The sequence below is a fragment of the Triticum aestivum genome, chromosome 6D, assembly GCF_018294505.1.
Source record: "Triticum aestivum cultivar Chinese Spring chromosome 6D, IWGSC CS RefSeq v2.1, whole genome shotgun sequence".
Taxonomy (NCBI): Eukaryota; Viridiplantae; Streptophyta; class Magnoliopsida; order Poales; family Poaceae; genus Triticum; species Triticum aestivum.
The window spans coordinates 469,039,261-469,048,472 of NC_057811.1; the positions used below are offsets into that span (position 1 = coordinate 469,039,261).

General features: G+C 47.5%; 1 long non-coding RNA gene across 1 annotated transcript; it reads left to right on the forward strand.

Annotated features, from left to right (window-relative positions):
* The first annotated feature begins 2,935 nt into the window (after positions 1 to 2,935).
* On the forward strand, positions 2,936 to 4,921 carry LOC123142056 (uncharacterized). The gene is made up of 3 exons (XR_006470507.1): positions 2,936 to 3,176; positions 4,030 to 4,513; positions 4,677 to 4,921. It is a non-coding gene; the product is annotated as an uncharacterized lncRNA (long non-coding RNA).
* The last annotated feature ends 4,291 nt before the right edge of the window (positions 4,922 to 9,212 follow it).

Genomic DNA, 9,212 nt, shown 5'->3' on the forward strand with positions numbered 1-9,212 from the left:
GCGATCGTGTAAAATGTATTCCCATTTATCTCGTATCCTTTGTAAGTCAATACAGTCGAAGATGGTCCCTTGGACAACGAGTACAACTCATCGCAAACAGTGGTGTCACCTCTGAGACGTGTTTCCAACCAACTGCTGAAAGTCCTGATGTGTTCACATGTAATCCAGTCGTCACACTGCTCCGGGTGTTTGGAGCACAGACTGTTCTTGTGTTCATCGACATACGGGGTCACCAAGGTAGAGTTCTGTAGAACTGTGTAGTGTGCTTGAGACCAAGAATATCCGTCCCTGCATATTATTGAGTCCCCTCCAAGCGTGCCTTTTCCAGTCGGTCTCCCCTCATACCGCGATTTAGGGAGACCTATCTTCTTAAGGCCAGGAATGAAGTCAACACAAAACCCAATGACATCCTCTGTTTGATGGCCCATGGAGATGCTTCCTTCTGGCCTAGCGCGGTTACGGACATATTTCTTTAGGACTCCCATGAACCTCTCAAAGGGGAACATATTGTGTAGAAATACGGGCCCCAGAATGACAATCTCATCGACTAGATGAACTAGGACGTGCGTCATGATATTGAAGAAGGATGGTGGGAACACCAGCTCGAAACTGACAAGACATTGCGCCACATCACTCCTTAGCCTTGGTATGATTTCTGGATTGATCACCTTCTGAGAGATTGCATTGAGGAATGCACATAGCTTCACAATGGCTAATCGGACATTTTCCGGTATAAGCCCCCTCAATGCAACCAGATGCAGTTGCGTCATAATCACGTGGCAGTCATGAGACTTTAGGTTCTGGAACTTTTTCTCTGGCATATTTATTATTCCCTTTATATTCGACGAGAAGCCAGTCGGGATCTTCATACTGAGCAGGCATTCAAAGAAGATTTCTTTCTCTTCTTTCGTAAGAGCGTAGCTGGCACGACCTTCATACTGCCTCGGAGGCATGCCATCTTTTTCGTGCAAACGTTGCAGGTCCTCCCGTGCCTCAGGTGTATCTTTTGTCTTCCCATACACGCCCAAGAAGCCTAGCAGGTTCACGCAAAGGTTCTTCGTCATGTGCATCACGTCGATTGAAGAGCGGACCTCTAGTTCTTTCTAGTAGGGTAGGTCCCAAAATATAGATTTCTTCTTCCACATGGGTGCGTGTCCCTCAGCGTCATTCAGAACAGCTAGTCCGCCGGGACCCTTTCCAAAGATTACGTGTAAATCATTGACCATAGCAAGTACGTGATCACCGGTACACATGGCGGGCTTCTTCCGGTGATCTGCCTCGCCTTTGAAATGCTTGCCTTTCTTTCGACATTGATGGTTGGTCGGAAGAAATCGACGATGGCCCAGGTACACATTCTTCCTGCATTTGAAAAGGTATATACTTTCAGTGTCATCTAAACAGTGCGTGCATGCGTGGTATCCCTTGTTTGTCTGTCCTGAAAGGTTACTGAGAGCGGGCCAATCGTTGATGGTTACAAACAGCAACGCGTGCAGGTTAAATTCCTCCTGTTTGTGGTCATCCCACGTACGTACACCGTTTCCATTCCACAGCTGTAAAAGTTCTTCAACTAATGGCCTTAGGTACACATCAATGTCGTTGCCGGGTTGCTTAGGGCCTTGGATGAGAACTGGCATCATAATGAACTTCCGCTTCATGCACATCCAAGGAGGAAGGTTATACATACATAGAGTCACGGGCTAGGTGCTGTGATTGCTGCTCTGCTCCCCGAAAGGATTAATGCCATCCGCGCTTAAACCAAACCATACGTTCCTTGGGTCAGCTGCAAACTCAGCCCAGTAGTTTCTCTCGATTTTTCTCCACTGCGACCCGTCAGCGGGTGCTCTCAACTTCCCGTCTTTCTTACAGTCCTCACTGTGCCATCGCATCAACTTGGCATGATCTTCGTTTCTGAACAGACGTTTCAACCGTGGTACTATAGGAGCATACCACATCACCTTCGCAGGAACCCTCTTCCTGGGGGGCTCGCCGTCAACATCACCAGGGTCATCTCGTCTGATCTTATACCGCAATGCACCGCATACCGGGCATGCGTTCAGATCCTTATACGCACCGCGGTAGAGGATGCAGTCATTAGGGCATGCATGTATCTTCTGCACCTCCAATCCTAGAGGGCATACGACCTTCTTTGCTGCGTATGTACTGTCGGGCAATTCGTTATCCTTTGGAAGCTTCTTCTTCAATATTTTCAATAGCTTCTCAAATCCTTTGTCAGGCACAGCATTCTCTGCCTTCACTGCAGCAATTCCAGTACGGTACCGAGCTTTGTGTTGCCATCTTCGCAATTGGGGTACAACCCTTTTTTGTGATCCTCTAACATGCGATCGAACTTCAGCTTCTCCTTTTGACTTTTGCATTGCGTCCTTGCATCGACAATCACTACTGGAATCAGGGATTTTGCCGTCTGCCAGTTCTTTGCCGTCTGCTTGCGGACGGCAAAGAAGGTCTTTGCCATCACCTACCAAACAACAGACGGCAAAGAACAGGCAGACGACAAAGAAGGTCTTTGCCATCTGTCATTTCTTTTCGTCTGTTGGCGGATGGCAAAGAATCTTTGCCATCTGCCAGCGGACGGCAAAGAGGTGCCAGCAGACGGCAAAGATTCTTTGTCATCTGCTGGCGGACGGCAAAGAGGGTGGCTATCTTTTTTTCGGGTAAAAGGAAAACCGTTGCCCCCACCTCCTCTATCTCTATCCCCTCTCTCTCCGCCCTTGCCCCACAGCCGAGCGCCGCCCGACCCCGCCTCCCTCGACCCCGTGCCGCTGCGCCACCTTGCCTCCGCCCGCCGGTGCGCGCCGCCACCTCACCAGAACCTAGGAGCCCCGCCGCCTCGCGCCGCGTTGTGCACCGCCACCTCCCCACAAGCTCGCGGCCCTGCCGCGGAAGCCTCGTCGCCCGTCGCCCCAACCTCAAGATCCGCTGCCGCCATGGGAGCCGAGCACCGAGCTCCTCTGCGCCCCGCCCGCGTCCCCGCGTCGCCGCCGGCGCCCCACGCTGCCTCGCGCCCGGATCCGGCCTCGGGAGGTCCGGCCACTCCGGATCCGGCCTACCCCTCGCCGCACGGGCCTCCTCCTCGCCGGAGCTCCAGGTAGTCCGCGTGCAGGGCGCGGACAGATCCGGCCGGCCCGTCGTCCGGGTCGTCGGCAAGTTCTTCCCCGGTGCGCCAAACCCCTCCCGTTACTTCCCGTCCTCTCCTCATCCTGGGATTTATCGGGTGGTATTTGGGGATTGCTGGTGCGCGTCTAGGGTTTGGTGCGAGTCGTTCGATGAATTCTTTGCTGTTAGCTCATAGCTGCATTACTGGAGTTGGTATGGAGTGATAAATGCATGATGTACTTAGGATTTCAGCATATTTATGTCTCGAGCAAATTAGCAATTCTATTGTGACCGGTTGTCAAAAATTGAAAATTCTGGATTTTGGAGAGGCACGGTTCATGATTGTTCATTTCGATAGTTATCTGCTTTGTATGTGGCTTCTTTGCTAGTGGTACCATCCCCTGTTGATCTAGTTTCAGGTTTGATAACAGATTCAGTACTGCAAATTGGTACTCCCTCTGTAAACTACTAATAAGTAGTGATCTAAAAGATCTTATATTAGTTTACAGAGGGAGTACTATTATTTCTCAAAATCAGTTGGCAGACTCGATCATACCATTTTATAAGGGAACTTACATGCCAATTTATATGTAGTTTCTTTGCTAGTAGTGGATGGTTCCTTTCCATGTCATATTGGCTTAACATCCTGTTGGATAACCTTGCATTATTTCTCAAAATCACCTCACAGACACGATCACCATTCGACACAAGGGAGGTTCACAACTTCTACAGGCACTTGATGTTCTGATGCTACAAGCTTTGCCGCTAATATGATACTCTCTCCGTTCCAAAATAAGCGTCGTGGTTTTAGTTCAAATTTGAACTAAAATCATGACCCTTATTTTTGAACGGAGGGAGTATTAGTTTCTACCGCTCCCTGTAACACTCAGATGGCATTTTATTTTTGTATTCCAGCTCCTGTTATAGATGGTGGACGTCTGAAGAGGTATGTGTTTCACAAGCTCCGCACCGAGTTGCCAGAGGGTTCGTTCTGCATCTTGTACGTACACACCACTGTACAATCTGATGATAACAATCCTGGAATGACAATCTTGAGGGGGATTTATGAAGAACTTCCAGCTGAATACAAGGAAAGGCTGCAAATATTCTACTTCCAGCTGAATACAAGGAAACGCTGCAAATTCCACTAGTTGACCTACTTGGCTAACACAAATCTTAAATACTTGAACTGAGAAAAAAAAATCTTCAGCTAAATCAGAGGCCAAGTTTCTACTGTATTTGGCGCAAAGTCGTTGGTTTGTTGATCTTTTCCTATTTATTACTCCTTGTAGGTTATGTGCGACTGCTACACACCACAAGGTGTTCCAATCCCCACCAACAAGAGGCACAATGCTGCCAAGATCTTCAACACCTCGAAGGTTGCAGCTGAGGAGAGATGGTACGAATACCTCCGTCGATATTTCAAGTTTTTTGTTGTTGCAGTGTTTCATATAAAAGTTGTAGTAGCGCTCTTGTGTCTTAACACACATACACACGTGAGAACATAATAAGTTGTACAATATAGATTAGCACTGATTAGGCCTATCTCTGAACCAAAACAGGTATGGAATTGAGCAGGAGTACACTCTCCTCCAGAAGGATGTGAACTGGCCCCTTGGCTGGCCCGTTGGTGGCTACCCTGGTCCTCAGGCAAGAAAACTCTCAGCATGCTCTCCAGCTTTCCGTGTGTTAAACGTACATAAAAACTAAACATTGCATTTCACCAAGTGAAATGCTACATTTCTACTCCTAACCCATTCTCTCTTTCTTAGTGTTTTTGTTATGCAGGTTGGAAGAAAAGAAGAAGATCCAGAGAAGATCTTAGTAATAAGATAGTTTTTAGGAAAATAGATATTTAGTTTTAGGTCATTTCTTGTAATTTCAGATATGGAGTGCTTGTCTATAGTTTTTGTTTTGACTTTGTGAAACTTGCTACCTATGGATGAAACCGTGTAATATTGATGAAACTATGTATATGTATGGATGAAACTTGCTACTATGTGTTCATGACTATTGGTCATATATATATCTCTGTGTGTGTGTGTGTGTGTTTGATTTTCTGTGAAAATGAATTGATATAAGAAAAAACAGAATTAAATGGGCAAATATAGGCTCTTTGCCATCAGCTGGCAGACGGCAAAGAGCCAGTCATTGCCGTCTGCCAGCGGATGGCAAAGAGCCAGTCATTGCCGTCTGCCAGCTGATGGCAAAGAGCCATGACCTTTGCCGTCCGCTGCTGATGGCAAAGGCCCCTTTGCCGTCCGCTTCAAAAAGCAAACGGCAAAAAAGCTCTTTACCGTAGCCTACTTTGCCGGAGCCTTTTGCCGTCCGCGGCAGACGGCAAAGGCCTTTGCCGTCCGCCATCCTTGCCTTTGCCGTCTGCCGTGGCAGACGGCAAAGTAGCTGATTCCTGTAGTGAATGACCCGGCGGAGATCATCATCATCGGGCACTGGTTCCTCTTGATCTTCAGCAGCTTCCCCCTTGCAGCATCATTGGGCACATCGTATGGTTCCTCTTGATCTTCAGCAGCTTCCCCCATTGCAGCATCACCATATTCTGGGGGCACATAGTTGTCACCGTCCTCTTCTTCTTCGCCGTCTTCCATCATAACCCCTATTTCTCCGTGCCTCGTCCAAACATTATAGTGTGGCATGAAACCCTTGTAAAGCAGGTGGGTGTGAAGGATTTTCCGGTCAGAGTAAGACTTCGTATTCCCACATATAGGGCATGGACAACACATAAAACCATTCTGCTTGTTTGCCTCAGCCACTTCGAGAAAATCATGCACGCCCTTAATGTACTCGGAGGTGTGTCTGTCACCGTACATCCATTGCCGGTTCATCTGCGTGCATTATATATAATTAAGTGTGTCAAAAACCATTACAGAACATCATGAATAGATAATTAAGTGACCAAATTAATAGAAGTTCATCATCACGTTAAATCCAAAGTACATACATAGTTCTCATCTAACAACATATATATAGCTCTCCAGAGCATCTAATTAATTAAACCATACAATTTGAAACTATGTAAAACATTTCAATGCGAAAACAAATGCGATCATAATCACAACCAAGGTAACAGTTGATCCAACGGCATAATGATACCAAGCCTCGGTATGAATGGCATATTTTCTAATCTTTCTAATCTTCAAGCGCATTGCATCCATCTTGATCTTGTGAACATCGACAACATCTGCAACATGCAACTCCAATATCATCGTCTCCTCCTCAATTTTTTTTCCTTCAAGTAATTATTTCTTCTTCAACTAAATTTAACCTCTTGACAATAGGGTCGGTTAGAATTTCCGGTTCAACCACCTCCTAGATAAATAAAATCTATGTCACGTTGGTCGGTATATTTGTCATAAACAATAAATGAACCAAATAGTTATAAAAAGATAATATATACCACATCCGAATCATAGACAGGACGAGGGCCGACGAGGGCGGATACCAAAACCATCGCACTATGTATTAAGAAGGAATAATAAAAGTAACAAAATTAGACAAGTAACTATCTAAAGTAAGAATTTTTTTCCTTTCAGAAAGAAGATAAGAACAAGAGGCTCACCACGGTGGTGCTGGCGACGAGATCGGCGCGGGCGATCGACGGCGGTGAAGACGGGGACGGGACGTGACGGACCGCTAAACCTAGACAAATCTCGGGGAAAATGGAGCTCGGAGGTCGAGTTTCGAGAGGACAAATATTAACTAGTGTGGCTCAGACATTTCATCGAACACCTCATGTGCATAGGAGGTGAGCTAGAGCACCCAAATGCCCTCCCCTCACCGGCCAGAAAAAACAGAGCACTGTGGAGTGCTCTGCTGTGGCGATGGGGTATATATAGGGAACTCTTTGGTCCCGGTTGGTGGCACCAACCGGGACTAAAGGCCTTTGGTCCCGGTTGGTGCCACGAACCGGGACCAATGCCCTCTTTAGTCCCGGTTGGTGGCACCAACCGGGACCAAAGGCCTTGTGCCGCCCCGCATCAAAAGTTTAGTCCCACCTCGCTAGTTGAGAGGGCTCGAGAGTGGTTTATAAGCGCTGCTGCGCCCACCCTCTCGAGCTCCTCTCAACTGCAGGCTCTCGGGACTAACCGTTCTCTTTGCCTGTGGGGCCTACTGGGCCTTCTGCGGGCCCGAATCCTGGCCCACGGACGAGTTTCAAGTCGTATTCAGGCCGTGGTGGCCCAGTAGGTGGCATAATTTTTTTTTTGTTTTCTCTTTTGCTTTATTTGTTTTGTTTTGTTTCTACTTAAAACAAAAAACTGATTTATTTTATTTCTAATTACTTATGTATTTTACTTTAATAATTTTATTTTTATTTATTTTACTGCTGCTATTTTTATTTATTTTACTGCTGCTTTTTTATTTAATTTATTAAGGTTTATTTATATTAGTTACTATAGTTTGTTTTATTTTATTTTATTTTATTTTATTGAGGTTTATTTATTTTTATTTTTTTATTAAGGTTTATTTATTTTATTTACTATAAAAAAATGAACATAGATGCGCTTATAGAGGAAATTCAACCTAAATTCATAATAAATTTCTATGAAATTTACTGTGAATTTAGGTCAAATTCCCTGTATAAGGGCATCTATTTTCACTTTAAGAGGAGCTCAACAAGGCAGAGAGGGATGGGCTTATAAACTGGTGTGAGCGCCCTTCGGTTGGCGAGGTGGGACTAAACACTGGCCGCAACTAGGACCAGCCCTTTAGTCCTGGTTTGTGGTATGAACCGGGACTAAAGGGTGGTGGGCCAGGAGCGTGGCCCATTGGTCCCAGTTTGTCCCACCAACCGGGACCAAAGGGTCCGGACGAACCGAGACCAATGCCCCCACGAGGCCCGGCAGGCCCCTGGTCGCACGAACCGGGACCAATGCTCACATTAGTCCCGGTTCGTGACTGAACCGGGACTAATGTGAATATTGCCCTGTGACCAAAGCCCAGTTTTCTACTAGTGGGGAAAAGTATTCCCGGTGTTTGGCATTTTCGGACAGATGAAACAGAGGAGAAATATTGCATGTTCACTATGCTAGGTATATGTGGCAGACGAACTGAGAGCTTATTCGGATTCGTCTCGTCGTTCTGAGCAACTTTCATATACAAATTATTTTCATCCGAGTTACGGTTTATTATCTACGATTTTCTAAAGTTTTAACAATACTCTAGAATATATGGATTTATTATTATTTCGAAAATAAAACAGTAAAATTACTCTTTTCAGCTAATGTAGTGCCAGCCACAGTCAATGACATGTGGGGCCAGGTCAAAGTCAACAGCATAGTCGGTGTTGACTGGGTCAACCAGTGAATAGTGCATGGGTCCCGCGTGTCATAGACTTAAGCATTTTTAACTTACCTGGTCATTTTAATTTACAGTAGGGTCCACATGTCATAGGGTCTAGACTAACTAATCAGTTAAACCAAAAATAAACTAAGCAGGAGGGTGATATGGGCTAATAGGGGATTAGCCCTTAACCTAACAAAGGGCCGGCCACACAGGGCGCCCAGGAGGCCACCACGGCCAGGCACGCACACGCGTGCACCAGCAAAGGTGTGGACATGGCCGGCTCATGCGCGGAGGGGCGAACTCGCGCAGGGTGGTGCGGGGCTTCGGCCTTGTCTACTACCAGCGGCGGCGGTAGCGCTAGCATGCAGCAGGCGGCAATGGCAGCATCAACAGCAGGCCGCAGCAAGCAGCACAACAGCAGGCCTAAGCGGGCGGCATGGGACGGCAGCAGCAAGCGGAGCATGGCAGCAGCAGGCAACCGTACAGAGCAGCGGCGGAGGAGCAACAGCAACGCCGGAAGCAGAGTAGAAGAGCAGCGGCAAGGAGAAGGAAGCAGCGGCAGTGGGCGGCGATGCGACCTGAGGCACGGCGGGCGGCCAAAGCTTGGGCGACGTAGGCACGGGGCGCGGCCAAGGCACGACCAGGGGCACGGGCGCGCGGGCGGCGGGCTGACGGGGCGCGCACGGGCGGACAGGCGAGGCGGGGACGTGGCTAGGGGTTCGCGGACGCGGAGCTCCGAGCATGGCAGTGGGGTGACGACTTGCGGTGACGAAAATGATGGGGAAAGGCGAGGGATC